General features: G+C 43.5%; 1 protein-coding gene across 13 annotated transcripts in view; it reads left to right on the plus strand.

The window, feature by feature from the left end:
* The window catches only part of KCNJ15 (potassium inwardly rectifying channel subfamily J member 15), a 45372-nt gene that overhangs the window by 11363 nt on the left and 10408 nt on the right, over window positions 1-23601 (plus strand). For 2 of the 13 annotated variants that reach the window (XM_070597910.1, XM_070597905.1), the window contains exon 1: window positions 3412-4676. The exons of 3 other annotated variants lie outside the window; for them this stretch is intronic. The gene's annotated coding sequence lies outside the window, so the exon portion shown is untranslated. Of the gene's footprint in view, window positions 1-3411; window positions 4677-14369; window positions 14872-17109; window positions 17397-23601 lie in introns of those variants that run through there. 8 more of the 13 variants (XM_070597912.1, XM_070597907.1, XM_008539428.2 and 5 more) reach the window with 7 other exon arrangements.

The raw sequence follows: 23601 nt of genomic DNA on the forward strand, positions 1-23601 counted from the left end.
GAGTTCTTGAAGATTATAGAAAAAAAAAAAGATGGGAGAGGAGTAAGACAAAGCCCCTAGCAGGTAATAGGGGAAGCTTGAGAAAGAACCATTCTGTTAAGAGAGGTGGGCTGGTCTCATGGAAAGACACTTTGGACTTTGGAATCTGACATTCCTGGATGGGAAGTCCAGATGTGCCAACTCCTAGCCACAGCACCCTTGGGTGAGTACACTGCTGTTCTGAGCCTCCGAGCCTAAGAAAATTGCAGAGCATATGGGCAGCAACGAGTCGGTTCCTGCTCTCTCCACCCCAGGTCCCCACCTGCCCACACTGATTCCTCACCATCTCGCCCGACCCAGGTGAGCACAGGGCTTTTCCTTAAGGCTGCTGGTGAACAAAAGAAAGTTAGACTTGGAAGTGGAAGGCCTGGATGGGAGTCTCACCCATGGGCTGCGTGACTCTCTGCAAGTCACCTACCTTCCCAGTTTCTCATCTGTAAACTCGGAGAAATTCCTACCCGCAGGGATAGCAGTAGAGGTAAATGAGAAGATTTTTGTGAAATCTTTGGGGAAGCCACTTCTGTCTTCTGTGAAATCAATAGGGAACAAACATTCTCAAAATGACCCAAAATGATCCTATTTTCCTCTCTAAGGAACTAATTCCCTTTTTATACAGTTCTGTTTTTAAAATCTTTCTCTATAAAGAAACTAGAATTCCAGAGTCTAGGTTACCACCCTTACAAAATCTTAGAGCAGCTTCTTAAATGTTTTTAACTTACAAAACGGATTATTCTCCTAGAATACTCAAACTTTGATGAAAAAGGGTTTGGATTTGCCAGAACTAGTGTACTGGATTTGCCTCTGGAAATCACTGTTGTTCTCAATGCAAACTGAATCAGAAATTACCCTCATAATTGTTTTGTTTTAGGTCATTCGGTCTTTTCTATTAAAAACACATAGAAGCAGGGTCAAGTGGTTAAAGTTCTGTGAGTTCTGCTTGGTGGCCCAGTTCACAGATTCCGATTGGGGCACAGACCTACTCCGCTCACCAGCCATGCTGTGGAGGCATCCCACACATGAAACAGAGGAAGAATGGCATGGATATTAGCTCAGGGCTAATCTTCCTCAAGCCAAAAAAAAAGAGGAAGATTAGCAACAGATGTTAGCTCAGGGCAAATCTTCCTCATCAAAAAAAGCCCCCCAAAACCTCCCCAAAATCGAAGCATTAAAAAGGTAACTTTCTCTTAGGTTTTATAAAGAGAGAAAAGTGACGAAGAGACTATGAACTTGGCATGCTAGTGAACCATGCTCTGGAATTCGGGTGGGTCTAGGAAAAATACAGACTTCAGTGGAAAACATGTATGGGAGTGTGAGAAATGCCTGTAAACCATAAATTGAGTACATACTGTGCAGGCTGGTATGGAAAGAAACCACAATGCTCTCCAAAATCAGAGAAAAGGGGACAGAGAGTAAGTTTGGCACCAAGAGGACATCAGGTGTCCCTGGGCATTGGAGCTGTTTGCAATTAGTAGCAGTCTTAACTGGACCTCTGGAACCTGGTTATCGTAAGCATCTACCAGGGTGTCCTGGAGCTATCTGTTAGATGACCTGCTTATAGCCAGGTTCTCCATCACCTGACCTCAATTATCCACACTCTTTTTCCCACCTCTCCCTACTGAGGCCCTCCCTTCAGTTGCTTCTGAATACATGCTACCTTGTCTCCTTTGCCTGCGAGTCTCTTTCCTGAAAGTCGTCATTTCTTTCCTTTTGCTACCAGCATCTCACCATCCATTCTTCAAAACCGTTCAAGGCCCACTAGGTTCAGCATTCCCTTCCCCACGGACCTGGCCACTTCCACACTTACTGAATGTCATTTTCTTGAGGCTGGTCCAAACCTAGAATGTCTCTGTGCCAAGAAGAACTCATCATAAATTGTGTCCCCATCTGAGCATTTGGTACAGGTGGCTCCTGATTCCCCAATCAGATTACAAACCCTGATGGCTGAGGGCACATTGCACTTGGCCAAGCAAAACCCTAGCTACCTCTGCTGAGCCCCACTGTGCACCTTGAGTTGGCTGCATTCAGCTCACTGTAATCCCAGGCTAATGAAGGCGAGATTTACCACCTCCCTTTTTCAAAGAAGGAAACTGCAAATCAGGGAGACGAAATCGCTTGTCCAAAGTCACTGGCCCGATTACCCTTCACAGGCATCTCACATCTCACTTCATCATTGGGATGACCCCAGTATGCAGGCCTTGACACAAGCTTTCAGACTTCAAGAACTTGCTCCTCAATGTCATCTCCAGAAGACCTGAGATTTGAACCCAAGTGTGTGTCTGGCTCCAACCTATACCTTTCTACCACGTCAGGTTGCTTCCTTTTCACCAAAATGCCCAAGAGAAAAGTTGAGCATGGAATAATATTAAATGATTCATCCCATTTTGTCAAAACCAAGGGAAGATGGCAAAAATCTGCAAATATGACCACAGCATTAGTATTCTCTCTCTCTAATGAAGTCTTAAAAATAACACAAATATTAAAAAATTATACGTGTTATTTTTCAATACTTTATTTTCTTCTAGCAGTTTTAGGTTTAAAAAAAATTGAGAGGAAAATACAAAGATTTCTCATATAACCCCTGCCCACACCACATGCACAGCCTCGCCCCCACTATCACAGCGCTCACCAGAATGGTACGTTGTTTACCAAGGATCAACCTAGACTGACGCATCCAACCATCCAAGTGCATAGTGCACCATCGGGTTCACTCTTGCTTGACATTCTAAGGGTTTGGACAAAGGTATAATGACAAGCATCCACCATTCTAACATCATACAGAGTAGTTTCACCGCCCTAAAAATCCTCTGTGCTTCCTGTAGTCATCTCTCCCTCCCCGTCAATCTCTCGCAACCACTGATCTTTATTCCGTCTCCGTAGTTTCGCCTTTTCCAGAATACCATAGAGTCGGAATCACACAGTATGTAGTCTTTTCAGATCGGCTTCTTTCACTTATTCACGTGCATTGAAGGTCCCTCCACATCTTTTCGTGACTAGATTGCTCATTCTCCCTGTGGATTTATGGCGGGACCAAGACAAAACTTGGCTCCTCATTGTTTGCTTTATGGTAACAGGCTAAAAAGGTTTATAAGCATGTTAATGGTCAAGGCAGTGCGCAACTATTTTATCACCTGGGTCACATATAATTCCATATACACCACAAGCCTCATAAGGAATTTTAAATGTAGCAGGTATGTTTACAGCCCAATTTCTCCAACAGCCAAAGACGTCTCGGAGTGCCAGCCCACTCCAATCCCGTGCAGCCAAGTCCCTCTGAGCACCAGAAGGTGCCAGAAGCAGCAGGGGTCACTTCATAGATAGTTAAAGCTTAAAGGAGTTTCAGAGAAGTTAGCGCAACCCTCTCTCCCATTACAGATGTGGAAACTGAGGCCCGGAGGGGACCTGTGTCTTGCCCGAGGTTTTGCAACACGTGGAAGACCTGCTTCTTCTGACAGTGCTTGGGACTCCTCACCAGGCCCCTCCTATCCCAGGGGGAGCCCAAAGAGGAAAAGATGAACCCAAACTCAGGGGGAAGCAAAGTGGTTAAATTGTCTTACAGTTTGGAAATGCATAAGAGGGGTGAGTGAAAAGAAGTAGAAAACCAGGCAAACATTTTCAAGTTTTTAAAGGTGTAGGATTCCTACTTTTCCTAAACTGTTGACATTTGTCAATGGTTCCTTTCCTGTACTCTCTCAGTCCTAAGGATGGTCCTAGAAGGAAAATCCCTGGGAATTGAGCTGAGTGGCATTTCAGTATTTTTCTGATCAGAAGGCAACGAGCCTGTGTACTATACTGCTTACCCCATGTAATCCTTCACACCCTGGCTGCTCGACCTGGTCCTTATGATTCTGTGCAGGCAGTCCACATTCTGTCCAGAGGTCACTATGGGAACAGACTGATTGGGGAAGAAACATCTCTAGAAATGCACATGGAGGTTATCGAAAACGAAGGTGCATGAGATCCATCCAATGTCATGGGAAGTTTCCAGCGTGTTCCCATTTGTTTATAGTAATTATCCACCACAAGGGATTGCTTAGTGGCCTGATAACCTGTGATCTAGCACCACAATCCACCACAGGCAGGCCCATGACAGAAAGCGTCAGGCCCACTAGCTCTGAGAACTCCTAAAATGTGAGCCTGGACCAGATAATTTTCCAAGGTTCCAGAGCCCTTTAGATAGAAGTCAAGCAAGAGAAGGAACTTCTAGTGTCCCCTAGCACCTCTGAAGAAGACGAAAATGCTATGGTTCCTTCCAGGGCTCTGTGGCAGTTCTGCTTGGCAGTTTTTGTTGTCAAGTAACTTTAAAAAAAAAATCTGGAGCTATGTCAGATACTAACACCTTCAACCAAAGTCCGGTGCTGGAAGTCCTCGCAGCCCAAGGTCTCTGTCCTTGGAGGCAGGTGGAGGCTGCTAGGGTGGGGACAGAGGCACCTTCCTCAATGCCCAGCTTCTTCCTCATGGGGTGGAGGGCATGTCCCCGCCCACTCTCTCATCTGTCACGTGAGCACGTAGCCTTCAGGTTGGGATTGCACACAGGCCTCTCAGCACCCAGGCTTCCTCCCTACAGAGCCAGGGCCCTCATCACTTCCCCGTGTCTCTCGGATCTTCAGCTGAGCTGAGCCTCTGGACCTGGACTCCAGGTAAGACTCCAGAGGGCTTCCCGCTGACCAGCCAGGGTGGTACAGAAGGAAGGGGAAAATGAAACCTCAAACTTCAAAGGAGCTTGGGATATCTGGAAGGTGCAACCAAGCGATTCATCATGACCTCAGGCATGATTTTTTCCTTACTCTACTCTTTTTAATTTCAGCTAGTATATAGCTTACTGATTTAAAGAAAACTCCCACTTCTGAAAATCCCAGTGCTTCACAATAATTAAGCGTGGCTCCATGAGATTGCAAACAAACTTTGTCAGGAAAACAAGCGATTAATGCTTCTACCCTATACTGTAAGGACTGAAACTCTCATTTATTTGCATATTGTTTATATGACCTTGGTATAAAACTAAAATGTAAGTTAGTTAAGCCAAAGACTCCTTTTGAGAGTAACGCATCAAACAGGCTCCTGAAAATAGCAATTGGCTATTAGTTCAGATTAAATTGACAAATAAATAACTTACAGAGTTAGTGCTGAGTTTTGACCCTTAAAGACCTTGATTTCAATGACAAAGGACACAACAAATGCACCTCTTTGAAAAAGCTCAGATACTTAGGTTTATTTATTTCAAGATTATGTATAATATTATTCACAAGGCACATTGCATGTGCAAAGAGATAAGATTTTTAAAATATTAGGTGATAGCAGCCAGCTGGTACCCTATTTATCTTTCCTGATTGTCCAGTTGACCACATTTAGCTTAGGTTTTCAGGATCTAAGGCCTGCATAGCTCTTATTCAGAAACTTGAGAGGGATAAAAGAGATCCTACATATATTGCTCTAAATTAATCTTAGCTCTGGAAGGTGAGTCACATTTGCGTAACTATTTAATATGCTAGCTACTATCATCCTACTATTTGAAAGCTCCTTTTCTTTCTTTTTCTTTTATTTTTTGGGGGGTATCCTTTAACTAATCTCTCTCTCTTTTCTCCCAATGTTCATAAAGAACTCTCCCCAGCTTGTAAATATCAGAACTCATTCACCTCTGATAATTTTCTGGTCAGTCCTATCACTCACCTACCAATTACCTTTTCCAATTAACCATGACACTTGAGATTTCTCCAACCAGAATTTAGGTCATGTATTTTCACAGGGCAGTTTATTTCAAAACCAGGCTGGTCCATAAAACCCAGGGCTTTGTATGCACAGAACTAACAGAGTTGCATTTGCTCTGCAGCTGCATTTTTGAACACTAATAGTTAACCATTAGATGCGAATGCTAAAGAAGAAATTAGCTTTCAGAATTTCACGTGTGCACTAACATTCGTTGACCGGGCTCGAAAGAGAACTTTGAGGTCATTTCGTCCAACCCTCTCATTTTACAGATGAGGAAAACAGGACTAATTGATAGCTAGTGATACTAAATTATAGTTCTTCTAAAACTAGATAGCAGCGTTAGTAGGCTTCTTAGTGGGCTCAATTACTACATAGATTCCACGAGCAGATGAGTGTGCTGTGACCTTGAGCGTTTACGTTCTCTGGTTTTCAAATGCTTTTGTTTCTAACACGGTATTGTAATCCTGAGTCCCAGTAACCTTTTACCACTGAAGCCTTGCCAGTCCTCAGCTCCAGGCAGCCCACCCCTTCCGTACTCAGCCCGAGCTCCCAGGCTGCTCAGCATTAGCAAAGTCATCGTAGGTGTAACTGAAGATACCAGCTCACGCTTGGGAAACTTAGAGGGCCCTTGTAGTTGGTTGAACTCCTTTATTCATCTCTTATCGCCTCTCCTATATGCTTCTCAGGAGCTCGTCCAGGTTTGTTCCATCTCCTTCAGCCCTGTTCCTCTCACAACAAAAGACCGCACCCTCATTCCCTGGACTAAGAGCACAGTTCCACCATTTTCCTCCTCTACTGCTCAAAATCTTTCTGTCACTTTTCTTATCTTTCTTCCCCTTCCCCACAACTGGAACATAATCTTCAGGAGAACAAGCATCTTCTCTGTACTGATGTATCCCCAACATCTACAATAGTCTGGAAAATAGCAGGTGCTCAGTAAACACATGTGCAGTGAATGGAACCATTCTTCTTTCCCTCCTGTCTTTGGGAAACAAGCGTCCCCCTCCTTTCTAAGACTTACTCCCCCCGGGAGCATCAGTGCCTTCTTGTCCACTCTCAAATCTTTGACTTCTGGGCCGTGTACTCTTTCTTGAAATCTTGCCTCCCTAGTCGTCTACTCTGATGAATTTACATAGCCGTCCAATCATCGGGCTGCTGTTTGTCCAGCTGCTTTGCTGGAAAGTCGCCTCTCCTTCTCTTCAGTACAGGCAATCTCCAAGATTTTACCCTCAGAGCCTTCTTCTCTTGGCGTTTTTCTTTTTTGCATATCTCATTGACTCTTACATAGTTAACTTCTCCTTCTTAGGCATTGATTCCCAAATCTCCACCACCAGCTCCAAATTTATTTTCTAGAGACAGGCACCTCGAAGCAAACATGCTGAGAGCCAACCTCACCTTGTTGACATCACCATCCTCTACTTTCATGCAGGTCTTCCTCCTCATCCAGGCCCCAAACCCCGGAGTCCTTCAGCTCCTGCTCTCCCATCCCTGCATCATATCTAATAGGTGTGTGAGTTTCACCTGTTTGTAAATCAAGGCGGAGATGCCCCAGAATTCATGTATTGCTTAGATGAATTCAACAGCCTCTTAAATAATCTCTCTACAGCTGCCACCTTGTTAGATGAGCCTGGCTTCTTTTTGCCTGTTGAAAGATCAAACTGTTTAGTTTGCTCTCTATGGCCTTTTAAAATCTACTGCCAGTGTATCTTCCAATATGGCCTCATACTGACTTTCCTGAGGTGCCACAGTGTTTCTCAACCATGGATACATATTAGAAGCAAATGGAGAGCTTTCTAAAAGTACCAAAACTCAGGCTCTTATTCCTATGTGCCTCCCTCTCCTCCCTTCAATGAGAGATTCTGATTCAATTGACCTGTGGTGAAGGCAAGGTGTTAGGGCATTTAAAAATGTCCTCAGGTGTTTCTTATAAGCAGCTATGGTTAAGAGTCATTGATACGCCCTACCATCCAATCAGATGAGCATACTCAGGAAAGCACTCAGTCACTGTCCAAACTTCTCCCTGGGCAGGTCCTCTTGGAGGCAATTCTCTTTCCTGTTTCCTCTTCCTACAGAAAATGCAGGAAGACTTCTATGATTCTTCCAGTTGAAAAGGATCGAGCTTTTTCCTGGAAATCCTTAGTGTTCCTACATATTACATTCATTCATGTCAGCCAGGAAGACTCCGTGTTAGACGAGGACAATGTTAGTGCTGGAATAAGACGAGGTCCCTGTCTTTATGCAGCTTACAGTCTTGTGGGATGAGAGAAATGCATGAACCAATGAATATGGTAAGTTTTATGACAGAAACATAGAAGCATCCATGAGATAGTGTTTAGGCATAAAGGATTCTATTCTGCTCGGTGTGAGAACAATTTATGTACATCATCTCCTCTATTAGATGGTATACTTTTGAGGGACAGGACCATGCATCATTCACCTTTATGTATTTCAAAGACCATATTTTTCTTATAATAGTGTTAAATGTTTGCTGAATAAATGAGTGAGTGAGGGGCTGGCGCCGTGGCCAAGCGGTTAAGTTCGCGCATTTCGCTTCAGTGGTCCAGGGTTTTGCCGGTTCAGATCCTGGGCATAGACAGGGCACTGCTCATCAAGCCATGCTGAGATGGCATCCCACATAGCACGGCCAGAGGTGCTCACAACTCGAATATACAACTATGTATTGGGGGGCTTAGGGGAGAAGAAGAAGAAGAAGATAAAGAAAAAGAAAGAAGATTGGCAATGGATGTTAGCTCAGGTGCCAATCTTTAAAAAAAGAGATGGAGTGAATGAATGATATGTTGGTGATTAGGAGTCATTGGGCAATAGTGGCATCTTCAAGGAAATAGTGCCATATTCAGTACCTGGCCAGCGCAGAGGGCTGTGCACTGGAGTTCAAAGACCCATGTCATCATTTTCAGTCCTAAGCTATGTGTGAGTTTTATAATTTCCCTCAACCATTTCTTCCATAGTTTATTTAAAATGGCAATAGGAATAGCATATTAGAAACTAGGTCCCATTTCTCGTGACTGAGAAAGTGGTAAAGATCTGTCCAAAATAATGCTTAGCCCCTTTGATTTTAAGAATCCAATCCCAGAGATCAAATGTGATGGCTTGATGGTGGATGGGAAGCACTGGGGGGGGATTAGAAGAAACTCTTGCCCACCCTACAGAGCCATGAGCCTTCCCTCCTTCCCTCTTGATCTCACCACAATCTTCAAGTTATGTCCTTGGGCCTCTTAAAGATGTTGTTGAGAAAGCTACTAAAAGGGCCACCAAATGAATGAAGACAAATAGGGTCCTAAAGTAATTTCCATGCTAATTTTTGTATGTGGGAGGGGGATTAAACAAAAAAGTGATGAACCAATGCACATGTGACCGTAATAGCATTCTCTAGTAGAAACCTCCCAGCCTTCAGGGAACTATAAGTGTGATGAATCCTGCCCTAAGGATGTAAACCATTCTCTGGGAGAAAAGCCCTTTCTGAAAGTCCGTGTTGTCTTTGAGGACACTAGTGAACCACAGCATAAGAGTCATCAACCGAGCGAGCCGAAAGGGTTAGTCCAGCTTCCGGGAACATCTGAGTCAGGACAGATAAAAGGAAGTGTTTCTTAACCCAGGGGATTTCAACACTGTGGAAACTCATTTCCCACAGAGGTAGAACAATGTGTAAGTATAAATCGCTTCAAAGAAGCAATTTGGAAAACTTCACATATGATGACAAATGCTTTGAAACCACACACATGTTTTGGGCCGTGTCTTTGACATTCATCATTCTTTAATTTATAGGGATGGATTATTAATCCATTTTTTGATTCATTCATTGACTCATTTCTAGAGTAATGAATACGAGTCATTAAAGCTTTTTTTTCTGAGCACCTACTCTATGCCAGGGCCTGTGCTACTGAGGGTACAAGGATGCTCATGGCCCAAATCCTGCCCTTGAAGAGCTCGTCATCCAGAAGAAGAGACGGATACATTAAGGGAAAACCATGATCCTGTGTTGAGTGTGGTGATATGACGCTTTAGAGCCGTAAAGGAGAGACAAGGTCTTAAATGAACCTCAGTGGGAGGAATGAGCCATGGGAAGAACCATGGGGGCAATTGAGGGAGCTGGTACTAGGTTGGGCTTTCCAGGAAGGGGAGACGTTGGGAGCAAAGGCAGGTAGGAAGGTGTAAGGCATCATGCAGTATGTGGAGAAGTGAAAGCAGCTCATCATTGCTGAAGCATGGATGATGGAGAGGGGGGCATCCGGAGATGCCACCAACGTGGTAGCCAAGGGCTATCCCTTAGAAGACTTGGACATTGGGCAAACAGTTTAGACTTGATCATGTAAGAAATGAAGAACAATTTGACGGCTGACACAGGGAACTGACATGGACAAGTTCTCATTTTTGGAAGGCTATATTTGCATTTATAGAGATCGGCTGTAAAAGGGAGTCAGAGTGGAGAGGGCTCAAGAGGAGCCCAGGGTTGCAGAGGAGCAGGGGTTGGAAACAAGAATTCTTCAAGAGATAAAACTGAAGACCATGTGGCTGTGGTCATAAAGAAAGGGGGAAGAGGAGGCCAACATTAGCATCTGGCTTGGGTGACCATGGAGCCGCTCGCGGAAATAAATAAAACAGAAATGGGAGCAGGTTCAGGGTGAGGTTTTCAGGCACTGCGGCACAAGGCACTTCCAGGAACACTGACTCTGTAGGCATGATGCAACCCGTGTCTTCCATCAGTAACAGTTGTGTGTGTTATAGGGAACTGAGACAAAGTGACTTTCCCCCTACTTTTCTCATCAATACAACCAATAGGTAGAAACATTCTTTTTGAGACCCAAGGGGCTGCTTTTCCAAGACTGGAAGATTCTAAGCTCCTTTTGCTTCCATTCATTCATTCATTTATTCATTCATCCAAAAACATTAAGCTCCTGCTAGAACTTAGGTATTGGCGTATACAAGATAAGATAGATATGGTAGCTCACATTCCAATGAGAAGCAATAGCATGTCATGGATAAAGAACTGGCTTTTGAGTCAGACTGACTAGGATCTAAATATTGTCACCACTACCAACTAGTTGTGTAACCTTAGGCAAACCCTCTAACTTCTCTGAGCTTCCATTTACTTAGTTTTACCAGAGTTACTCTGAAGTTTGGAGTGAAAGTATGTGAACTGCCAACACAGTCACATGTATGTTCTCAACTAATGGTAGTTGTTGGTTTGATAACTATTATTGTAATTAGATAAACACAAGTAAACAAACAACTCCACTACACTGAGATAAATATTCGGGGAGGCAGAAGCACAGGTGAATATATAGGGAAAGCACTTAACCCATGAGAACAGGTAGGGAAACCATCTACCTGGAATGGGCAACGTCTCAAAAGAGAGATGTGCGAAAGCAGATGAAGAAAGGGAGAGAGCTTTCCAGCTGATGGCCTGCCATGTTTAAAGGCATCATATCAATCAACAGAGGACCCACCCATTTGGGCCACTGCAAGTCGTTCGGCATATAGCAGGCTGTGGAATGACTGGTACCAAGGCTGAAAGGTAGGTGGGACCAGTCCCTGGAGGGTCTCACGTGCCATGTTCATAAAGTCAGGCTCTGAAGTTTTGTTTTATAGATAATGGGGGCCACTGAGCTGGGCAACTGAGGAGTGCTTTAGGGAGATCCCTGAGGCTGCACTGTGGGGAAAGCCTTAAAGAGGGGATGACTTGAGATTGGGACCTAATTGTGAGCCTGATGAAGTCACTGAAAAAAGTATGTGCATCTAAACCAAGGCAGTGGTAGTGGGAAGGGAGAGGGATATTGAGGTAAACATGGGTATTCAGTATCTTTCAGTTCCTGAGGGACTGCAGGGGGAGGGGAGCTGAACTGGGCAGTGGATAGTGAAGCTGGGATGTGGACAATCAAGTGGGAGGCCATAAACCCTTCACTGGCTGTTGGCCCGGCCACAGTCAGGGTGAGACTGTTAATGAGAGAGACTTGGGATGGAGACACAAGGTCTGGGCTTTCCGAATGAGGAAGGTGGCATCTCAAGCCGTGGGAGTAGATGCAGGCATGTGTGTTTAGAGAAGAAAATAGTTTGGAGTATGGCGCTTGGGGAAAAATACAGTTTAAGGGACTGGCAGAAAAGGAGGAGCCTAAAATGGAACTGAGAAGGAGCTGGAAAAGTAGGGAGAAATTGGGAGAAGACTGGAGCAACAGTCTGAAATTCTATGGAAGTGTCAAATAAGATGAGGAATGAAATGCGCCCGCCGGCTGTTAGTGATGCTGATGGAGGGGAGTGGTGGGCAGAAGACTTATTCCTGGGAGTTTTAAGAGTCATCACTCAGTCACTGAGGAAATGGAGGCAAGGTGTCATTACTTTCTCCCTTAAAGCTCTTATCCACACCCATCGATTCTGTTTCCCAAAGCTTGGCTTTGGAATGTAAAGCATTCTCCTCAGCCAAACCCCATGTGTCTCCCCAAAACTCAAAGATAGGGATTTTGGGCCTTTCTCATTTCATGGGTTTTATTACCAATGATTTAGGGGAAACAGAAGACAGCACACAGAACAAACAGGAGGGCATAGCCCAGGTCTTTCAACCAGGCTCCCGTTCCCAATTTCATGCCCTGAAAATTGGGTCTTTTAGCTGAAAATAGATCCAAGATAGAACATTAAGAATTGACCGACTAGGTTTAACTCAGGGGCCAACTCATTTCAAGTGGCCGATTGAATGGCCCCTTGGAAGTTCCTCTTCCATCCTCTCCACTGTCTTTATTAATCTTGAGCATGTGCTCTGAGGTGTTGAGCTGGTTAGCGATGAGTCCCGTTTAGCTGCTTTGTTGGGTTTGTGTGGACTGTGGACCTGGATTCAGAGGAAGCACCTTTCTAATTCAGTCTTACATCACTTTTTGTTGAGACCAGTTGCACCATATGGAAGATGTAGATACTTGAAAACTTACTGGCAGCCACTACTACGTAGTGCAAATTGGCTCTGAAATTAAGCTAAGGTATGTAGTTCACATTAGACCACAATGATCTTTCAAAAGCTGCCCTAGGACACACAAACATGAATTTCTGGGTAAACCCTGTGAATTAAGAGAATCATTTTATTTATCAATAATGTGTGGTGTGTGCGTTCACTCATAAATGTTTATTGGGGACTATGTGTATGTATGTGTTATTTTTCTCCTCTTCTTTGGACAAAGAGCATTTGCAACCCACTGACTCCCAACACCAGGGTCCCCTGAGGGGAAGGGTGTATGGAGGTGACTGTTATGAGTCTGAAAGGAAGAGACTTCTGCCTTAGAGCTCCTCCACTTAACCTTAGCACCACGGGAACTTTGATGATCTGAAGCGCTCAAGACCTTGCTTTCCAGCTGTGCTTTCCGTAAAGGAAGTTTCAGATATAAGCCAAACACTGGAAAAGAATTGCTGACTACAGGACTGTTTTGTAATACTGTACGGTGATTTGTAAACAGTGCTTTTTTTTTTTTTCATTGAAGTCAGCTAGTGACCTTGAACTTTCTCCTGTAGGTAAAGCCATAGGCCCAGCAGGCTCCCCAGGGACCCCTTTCTCAGTAGAGTTCTGTGAGAAATCATCCTTTGTGGCCATGACAGCTCCCTTTTCTTGGAATGAGTTCCCTTCTCTCCTGGGCTCTAGAGTGGTGCTTGTTGTGGCCAGCTATGGGAGACGAGAAGATAGTTACCAAAACCGTCTTCTGTGTTCTGTGCTGGGGAGTTCAAATGAGGAACCAACCCTGGTTGCAGAAGGCTGCTTGCAACTCCAAGTGTAGCTGCCTCCAGCCTCAGCATCATGTCACTTCGGAGCTTGTTAGAAATGCAAATTCTCAGACCTCAGCCTAGATCTTCTGATGCAGAATCTGTATTTTAACATGATCCCCAGGGACTCTGTCTTCATATTAAAGCTTAATAAGCACTGGCCTAAAGCAATGGATTCAAAATTAATAATCCCTCTCTATAGACACAACCAACTTAGGACATACATGCACAATATATAATTCTTTGTCCTGTCCAATATATTATGTATATTTAAAAATATACACAAAATATAAACATTTAAGAGGCTAAGGTAGAAGATGAATTTGACAACCCTACTGTTTTCTTGCTGTCCTCTCCTGGATGACTGGGATACAACACATTGGAGACTCTTGTTCTAAGGAAGCAAATAGATTGCTGAAAAGAGTCCTAGGACCCTTTGTATATGATGGTCAGCGTGTTGAAGTCCTCATGGAACACAAAGCACACTTAGAAAGTAATTTGTTGTGCTAAACTGCATATATTTATGCCTGTAGTGCTTATTAATTTCATCAGCTTGAGAAATATTAGGACTCATTTTCTCTTCAATGTAGGTTGTTATTGGATAGTCTTGGTGCCAGGAATCAAAGTAGGCAGTCTAAACCTTTATTTCTAGTTCGGTCATTCAAGTCAGTGATGTTTTTGGCCCCCTCTTCCTTCCAACATGCCTAGCTTTGGACTGGCGTCCCCTCTGACCTAGAGCATCACATCCCATATCTTTAAATGAGCTACATTGGTTACTAAATCTGGATGGCTGTCAGTTCCTTTGAGTGGCACTCCGCCCACCCCGCTCCTCCCTCCAACATTAAGTCCCTGCCATGGGACAGACCTCATTTCGGCGTTAGGGTTAAAAGATGAATTGAGCACCGCCCCCCCCCCCCCCCCACAGAGCCCAGTTTAAGGAGAAAGCCAAGCTTCCAAACATAGTGACAGCAGCACGTAAGTGGTACCATGAGGTGTGGACAGCTTGCAAAAGGCAGAAGAGAGGAGCAAGATGAACACTCCCTGGAAGCTGGAGGAGGTGACGTTTGAACCAGGCCTTGAGGGTGGGTAGGAGTTTGCCAAACACAGGACAGAGAAGAATTTGGGGTGAAGGGACCTGCCTGAGCAGAGGCATCGGGCAGGAAACCTGCTAGGTCAGCAATCCTCTTGGGTGAAGTGCAAACTTTTTTCCCTCAGTCAATTAAATGCAGCCTGAAGTTGACATGAAATAATAACCCCGAACACTTACTGAACACTAGCTTCTTGGATTCGTACAACCGAAACGCTCTGAGAATAAATTATTTCATATGGTTTGGCCACGGCGGTGTGTGGAAAGTTTCTCAGTGGAGCACAGTAAGTACTTCTCGTTTACAGTAAAATCTGGAATGTTTGGGAATGGTCTGTGCTAGGGAAATTGAATTTTCAGATTAACTGCATAAAAATGGAAAGTCTGATTGAAAAGCCTTCCTAATTTTGTTTTCCTTTGAAGAGATAATTGCTGTTAACATTTTAGAGGCATTTCGTTGTAATTTCACCTAGGGAAAGAAAAACAGAGCACGTACACTGTATATTGAGCTTTATCAAAAGCTCTTTTTTTTATTTAACATGTTTAGCATTTTGCTGTGGTTTTTAAAGACTATGTAGCATTTCAGCTTATAAATATTTTGTAAATTTAAAATCATATCTATGTTATTGGTGATCCAGGCTGTTTTGAAATTTTTAATATTATAACTAATGTAGAGAACACTCGTGCATAATCCTGATGCACATTTCTAATTAATTCTTAGATGTAAATTTACTAGGTCAAAGAGTATAAATAAGTAGTTTTAAACTTTGGGTATACATTGTCAAATGGCCCCCCAAAAAAGCTATGCCAAATTATTCCATCAGAAACCATCTATGAAGCTGTTCGTCTCCGCATTTTTGTCCCTACGGAACGTTGATATGTCCCTTAAAATCTTTGGTGATTTGATCAGTGAAAAGCTGTGTTTCTTGGACCAGTGGCTCCTTCTTGGTCTCATTTGCCAGGACCTCCTCCTCTGCCTGCCTGAGGCTCAGTCTGGGGCTGCTTCTCCCACACTCTGCATCTGGGAGAATCTCATCCACTTACATGTATCAAATTCCATCTGGAGACTCAAACATCAAAAGCGTGCCTCCTGCCCAGCCCTCCCTGTTGACATTGGGCCCATGAGCACAGACCCCAGTTCTTATCTCTTCTTAAGTATGTCCCGTGCAGCCCCAGGGCACCCCCTCAAACCTATACCCAGCACCCCACCCCCACCACTGGATCCTCTGTCTGTGTTGAGATTATGTCCCAGAGGGAGCTCCCCACTGATAGAATATCAAAACGTTTGAACAATGTGGGCATCCAATAACATATGAATGATTTTCAAATTACAGAGGACGATCCAGTGTCCTCTGAATCAGTAAAATATAGCCCATCCTATCCGCATCATTTGCATGCCAGGAAGTCAGGAGTATCTTTGGGGCCTCCTCCGCCTCTGCATCCTTGCCCCGCCATCTGCCTATTAGAGATACCTCTTGACTCTCTCTGGACGTGTAACTCAGAGCCCTTCCCTTCTCTCCATCCCCTGGCACTGTCTTTGTTCATGCATCAGCATTTTTAGCTTGGATCACTGAAAGTACTGATTAACCAGACTTTCAGCATCGATGCTTGTCTCTTTCCAATTCATTCTCCATGTTGTGTCCAAAATGATGACTTTAAAAAGCAAGTCGGATCCTGTCTCTTCCTCGATTGAAACCCTGAGATGGTTCTCATTCTCATAGGAGGAAGGCAACGATCCTCAAGGAGCCCGCAGAGCCATTCATGGTGTGGCTCTGCCCTACGCTCCTGCCTGACCCCCTACGCAATACCCTTCTCCACTTCCTAGAAGATGCAAGCTTCGTATCACCTGGGGCCTTTGTAAATGCCACATGTCTCTGTGCCCAGAGCACTCATCTCTCTCCTTGCCTGCTCCCTTACCTGCCACATGCTCCTTGTTCTTCACGTCTCCATCTTAATGGCACCTCCCCCAGGAAGCCTTCCTGGAACCCCAGACTAGGACATATTACCCGCACCATGTTCCATCCTTGACTTTCCCTCCAGTTCTCCCCACAAGTGTCCTTAAGTAACTTGTCTAATGATTTATTTAATCCCTCCCTTTCTTGCTCTGTTGCAAACTACATGAGTGCAAACACCAAGTCAGTTTTATTCGCTGCTGGAGCTCCAGCACCCGGAACATGGCTTAGCACGGAGCAGGTGGTCGAGAAACTCTTGGCGTAGAAATGAATGAATAAATGTTGTTGAGATGTCTTTAAGATTTTTCCACCTTTTTAATTTTTTGAATTGTATATTTATAAGTGTTGCTGGTTGAGTGTACAAGGGTTCTTACTGATTTATAAGCACTTTCCACGATCAGACTGTTAACTGTGCTGTCATCTGTGGTAAACGCGACTTCCTTTCACTAAATCATAGTTCGAGTGCTTTGTTTATTGTAAACATATAATGATAGTAGCTAGTTCTTATACAATAATGAGGATGAGCAGGCAGAGTCTGCTGACGTTATATATTTAACCTCACACAACCCCAGCGGGCATGGGAATTATTATTCCTGCTAGTCGGCAGCTGGGGAAACTGTGTCTCAGCTGGATTAAGTAGGTTGACGAGAGTCACACAGCTCCTATCCACAGAAGAAAGACTCCGTACTTTTAACCTTTGCACTCCCCTGCCTCCGAAGAAATGTTTAATTTTTTTTAAGTACAGAGAGGGTAATATTCAACCTGACTTTTGAAGGACAGGTGGGAGTTAACTGAGAAGGGGAGAGAAAGGAGACGCTTGTGGAAGGAACTGAGGGCTCCCAGCCACGAGGACATCGACGGTAAGTACAAACCCAGGTTCCGTCCTCCAGGGAACACAGCTGAGGGAGTGAGAGCCAGAGCTGACGGGAGTTCTGCTTTGCAAAGGTGTTCAGGATTTCTGCTGTCAGCGGCGGAGGCCGCTGGAGGATTTATGAAGGGGAGTATTGTCTGAACTACTGTCCCGTAGATGAGTAAGCTTTCTTTTTTCCTGGTAAGAGTTATGATGAAACCATGGTAATATAAAGTGCTATGCGACTGAATAAGACACTGACTGTAAGAATCCAGCTTCACAATTCGGAGAAACGGGACATGGAAGCCCATGAACACAGAGAATTGCGTATGATTCTAAGCTGTATTTCCTCCTCTGTTACCATGTGAGAAGAAACGGGACTATTATGTCCAGAGCAGGGGTGTTGGCAGGTCTCCCCATTGGCATGGTTCCAGTTACGTGAGCACCAATGTCGTGGTCCCTGTTCACGCTAGTGTCGGTGGTAAGGTCCTACTGGAAAGAGGATTAACTGTGATTCTAATGGTTAAGTGTCAGCCATTCTTCTAGAAGAAACAGTATCTAAAAGGCTAATTGTTAAAAATGTCAAGAAACTGTCTATGGGGAAATCAACCAAGAAGGATTCACCAGGTTTATATCGAAGCCTCATTGACGGCAGGGTTTAAACCCAGGGCCAGATTGCCTGGAGAGATTATGGGGAGAATTCAGGAGGACCGATGACCTAGGATGGGGGAAAAAATAAAAACAGTTCATTCTCTGTCTCCTCTAACTAAAATTTACACTTTGTTTACTATGAATGTATGGCACACCACCATCATGGTAGCTGTGACTGTGACTTTGTCATGGTAGAAATCAGGAGCATTTCAACATGACATTGTAGTTGTTCAGAGATCTTGAAATCACATTTCTGCTCACCACACCTTCAAAATGCTAGCTCTTGTTAATTGATGCTTGAAAAAGAAGCACAATTTTGGTTTAAAATATTTCAATAAGTACAGTTTCATATCACGGGTGTCTTTTGTAATCATACTTATTTGATTTTTATCTATTTAAACATGTCCTGAGAAGGTAGTCAGAGGCCTCAGGAGTCTGCCAAAAAAGATCATGACACAACATGGTTAAGAACCCCTAAGCGAAAATATTAAAGATGAGACTAGCATCCTGGACGTCTAGTGTACCATTCACGAGAAGGCTGTGCTCTCATCTCACAAGGATGACATTTATGTTCGGGGTTCCTGGTGCTGGGAAAATCTGGGTTGCTGTTCTTCTAAGAATGCTGTGTGTACATTAAAACTTGTCTTTAAGTCTTTCGACCTTCTGAGCTACTCTTGAGCATAAATTTGCTCTTCCCTACGGATGCCGGATTTAGCAAATAAAAATGTAGAATTCCAGGGCCGGCCCGGTGGCGCAGCGGTTAAGTTTGCATGTTCCGCTTCTCGGTGGCCCGGTGTTCGCTGGTTCAGATCCTGGGTGCAGACATGGCACCACTTGGCACGCCGTGCTGTGGTAGGCATCCCACATATCAAGTAGAGGAAGATGGGCACAGATGTTAGCTCAGGGCCAGTCTTCCTCAGCAAAAAGAGGAGGATTGGCAGCAGGTATTAGCTCAAGGGCTAATCTTCCTCAAAAGCAAAAAATGTAGAATTCCTTTGTAATTTATCTATATAATACACATATATGGATTTCAGATAAATATTTTTTTAGTATATACATCAAATATTTCATGAGACATACTTACACTAAAAAATTATTTGTTGTCCATCTGAAATTCACTTTCAACTGAGCATCTTGTATTTTACCTGGAAACCCTAAAAACAGCAAAATTGGGCTAAGACCCTCCAGCTAATTAATTACAGATTGTTAGAACCTGTTTTCTTACACTATTCAGTGATGGAGAATCGTTAACTGCCCAAGGTCTCAAACTTTGATTGAATGTGAAGGTATTTTGAAGATTGAAATTTTCTTGTTATGACTCAGTGATTACAAGCGTCTATGTTTTCAACTTTGGGACAAGCAGACAACTCAGAAATATTACCAGTCCTTAAGTAAAGTGACCACAATCCAAGAATTTTGGTATTAATTGTGTTCCCCTGACATCCTATGATACCCAGTTTCTCCATTAGAGAAATGTGGTCAAGATTCAGACTGACAGTGACACTGAGTTTAAAACCTTTTGACACTCTTGACACACATCCATTAACTTGGTTCCAAACCAAGCAAGTCATAATTTCCTCTGTCTGGGATGAGATTCAAATCATGATAACTATGAGCATAGGAATCACCAAGAAGAATTCCACCCTCAAATCCAGGTGAATCTCACACCAAAGTCCATTAATCATCAATTGATAGAGACCAACAATTCCAAATTTATTTTAAACAGAACAAAAAGTCATCAGCATGAAGCCAGAAAAACAAGCCAGAGTGAAATTGATACATTTATTTATAATGTGATACTGTTTCTATATTTCCATGTCTTTATCATAGTAAACAATGTTATAAATGTCAGAAAAAGAAAGATAGACGGGAGTGGTTAAAGGCAGTGAATTCAAAGTCTTAGTGAGGGATTTATTTAGGGGAAAATCAATTTGAAATGTTGCAAATTACATAAAGATGCATTGTAAAAATGCAATGACCTAGTCTCCAGCAATTTTCAAGGGCAGAGATGGAGGTTAGAGAAAATGAACATCGTCGCTTGCTCTCCGTTTTTCTCTTCCTCTTCTAATGCTCTGACTATGCCCAGTGCGAAGTTTCATTAAATAGAATACACTAAAAAATTTGTTTTTCTGCAAGTACTGTCTGCAAAAAACAGATGCCTTCCATTCTGACTTATTCCAGGCTCCAGGCAGACAGACCCAAACGCTCTCTATTTCCATCTCCTTATCTACCTGGCACTGTTTCGAGCCATCTTCTCTGGTTACATTTGAACTAATCCAGACAAGAAGAGTGAGTGAGATTCCATGAGCTCGTTCAAGAAATCTCTTCCCAAAGAGAAAATTTGGAGAAGTGCATTAGGGAGGCTCAAGCAATACGATTCGCCTTGGTTTTTTCTCCCCTCAGACATAAATTTTCCTGTTTTGCCAGTCATCTCACAACAATGCATGTCCAAGCCACGCTGTGATTAGAGGGGAGAATATGCTTATTACCCAAGTTCTTCACATGTTGGAGCACGAAGAAACCACGGGTGGTAAACCGAAGGAAATTTCCATTTGCTCCTTAGCTGTTGCACATTCTTAGTCTATAGGAAAGTTAGCTGTTATTAAGTAATAATGTTCAGCTGAAGTTGGTCACTCGTAACAACAGACAGATGTATAATGTTTTATTTGGGTTAGCCGGCTCTCTCGCAAATAAAAGGCCTGAAATTAAACTGTCTTTACAAAAATATTCAGCAAATGATACCTCTGACTTATTCCAGTGTTCAGATTCTTTGCCATGGAAAATGGGAAATGAGTCTCCTGTTGAACCTAGTATCTGTTTAAACTTGTCTTTGCCGAGTAGAGGAAGGTTGGCGTTCTACGGAAAGAAAAAAATTAAAAAGATCTGCATTGAGGAGCGAAGGCTATAACTATGCAAACCGCATTTAGAGATGGAAAGGGATTTTTTTGTACTTATGGAATTCGAAACAATAATAATGGAATGGAAGCATAGGAAAAAGGCTAAATATTTGACCGCAGAGGCAAATTGGATCATTAGATGCTCACATGCAATGCAAAATGTGGGACTTGTCTTTGAAGGAGAACTTGTTGCTTTTCTAATGTGCATTGGGATGAAAGAACGACCTTGCCAGTTCTCCAACCATCACTGACAAACTCTAGACACATAGTCCTTTGGGAAGTGAGTGCTTTGTAAGACATAGGTTACTGGGTAGCACCCACAGAAATTCTGATTCAACAGCTCAGTTGTGGGACCAGAATATTGGTATTTCTAATGAACACCCAAGTGATGCTGACGCTGTAGTTGTGTGTGTGGCGGGGGGGGGGGGGGGGGGGGAGGGGGATGGTTCTTCCTCTTCTACGCTACCCTGTCTTCAGTATCCAGTGAGATGGATAGCTCATCTCAAGAAATTTCATGACAACAGAGAGATACCTGCCCATCAAATGGACTAAGGATCATAAAGCCTTTCTTCCAGCCCTAACCCCGCCCCATCACTCCATCTTTTTTGTTTTGTTGTGTTTTGAGGAAGATCAGCCCTGAGCTAACATCTGCCAATCCCCCTCTTTTTGCTGAGGAAGACTTGCCCTGAGCTAACATCCGTGCCCATCTTCTTCTGCTTTATATGTGGGACGCCTGCCACAGCATGGCTTGATGAGCAATGCCATGTCCACACCCGGGTTCCAAACTGGTGGACCCCGGGCCGCCGAAGCGGAACATGCGCACTTAACCGCTGTGCCACCAGGCCGACCGCTCACTCCACCTTTTTGATCCTCTTTTTCCCAGATGTAAAGTGCAGAGTTTATTCCAGATTGGCACTCCTCAAAGTGTCCCCAAATGCCAGATAAACACCAGATATATAGAGTTAAGCAGGTTTCTTTGCTGTGGGACTTCTCAGACCCTGTAATATACAAATGTACACTGTGAATCTCCAATGGGTGCAGGCTGTGGAGTGTTTGGAGGGTCAGTAGGAAAAGCTTCCCCAAATTATCTGACCAAAAGACCCTTTATCTGTGGAATGCCTGTACCACACACTTAGGGGAAGGCTGAGCTAGGGGACCCCTAAGACCCTCCAACTTTAGCTCTCTTGCCCCAGAATCCAGGATCTCTCCTCAGGCCTCTGGCGTTCTTACCCAGCAAACCCTGAAAGTTACTCTAAGATGATACCCATTATCCAAGGAAGAGATCTCAAAGCAATTTTTAACTGATTGCTTTCCTTTTCCCAGAAATTCTCAATTTTTCCCCCAAGACATTATACCTGAACTTCTATCCCTTAGGACAGTCCTTCTATCTAACTGAAAACTCTGCAGACGGCTGCCATATTTATATATGGAACCCCATTGGCTTCCTCTTCCTTCACACACCAAAAGGCCCATTCCTTTGTTTGAAAATAAGGAGACTGAACTTTTAGATACTCGATTTATGTGCTTGTGATTTTCCCAGGTATTCTACATAACTCACTAAGTGGTGAATAGTGTAGATAGTGTTCTCAAAGTGTGGCCTCAAGACTAGCAGTGTCAGCATGACCTGGGAACTTATTAGAAATGCAGATTCTCAGGCTCCACTCTAGACCTACTGAATCAGAAACCCTTGGATGGGGCCCAGGCATGCGAATTTCAAGACCTCCAGATGATTCTGATGCTCACTGAAGTTCAAGAACTAGTGTTATAGAGATGCGAAGCGTGGACCACAGACTCCAACAGACCTTGTGCTGTATCACAGTTTCCTTACCTGGAATATAGAAATAATAGTAGTACGTTTTACAGAATCTATGTGAGAATTAAATTAATATATGGCACCTGATATAAGGTCTGGACCAGGATAAACAGTAAATCAATTATAACTATTTATTCTATGATGGGTACTAACATGTAATGAGCAGGAACTGATTTTATGCTGCATCGCACTGCATCATGAGAAGAGATCTCTCTGTGAGCTACTTTTGATGTCAGAGGTGCACGGTGGTTAGACAGGAGGATGGCTGTGGAGACAGCTCAGGTTTGTCAATGACGTCCTCCGTGTATGAACTTTGTGAACACGTGTGAATTATATAACCACTCTAAGCTTAGTTTCTCCATTTAGAAAATCGAGACAATACTTTCTTCACAAGATAGGGAGAAGGAATAAATAAAATACTGTCTGTAATTGCTTCGAATTTGAAATGAAATGTCCCTTTTAAGTCCCCCCTTTCCAAATGAAAGCTATCAATGATATAATGATAATGGTGCCCAGGGATGCCCCTGGTGTCTGTCATCACACATCATGAGGCTACCAGATCCCTAACTAAGGGCTTCTCGCTCCAATGAATAGTACAGCGATAGTATCTGAGGCCCTTATATCTTGCCCTGAAAAGTTGTCTTGTCATGATAAATTTAAATATTGATTTAGAAGTAATTTAATGAGAAGAACTATTCACCTTTTCTGTGTTGTCTTTACAGGTCAGGCAAATCTTTCTTCCTATTGGAACCTTCTTGGATTTGGATTTCCTTTTCTATTCAGTGTGTAGTCACAGAGCAACATTCAGAGTTTACATTAGGGATATTTCAGGACTTTACACGTTTCCTTTAAGT

This window comes from Equus przewalskii, chromosome 27, assembly GCF_037783145.1.
Source record: "Equus przewalskii isolate Varuska chromosome 27, EquPr2, whole genome shotgun sequence".
Taxonomy (NCBI): domain Eukaryota; kingdom Metazoa; phylum Chordata; class Mammalia; order Perissodactyla; family Equidae; genus Equus; species Equus przewalskii.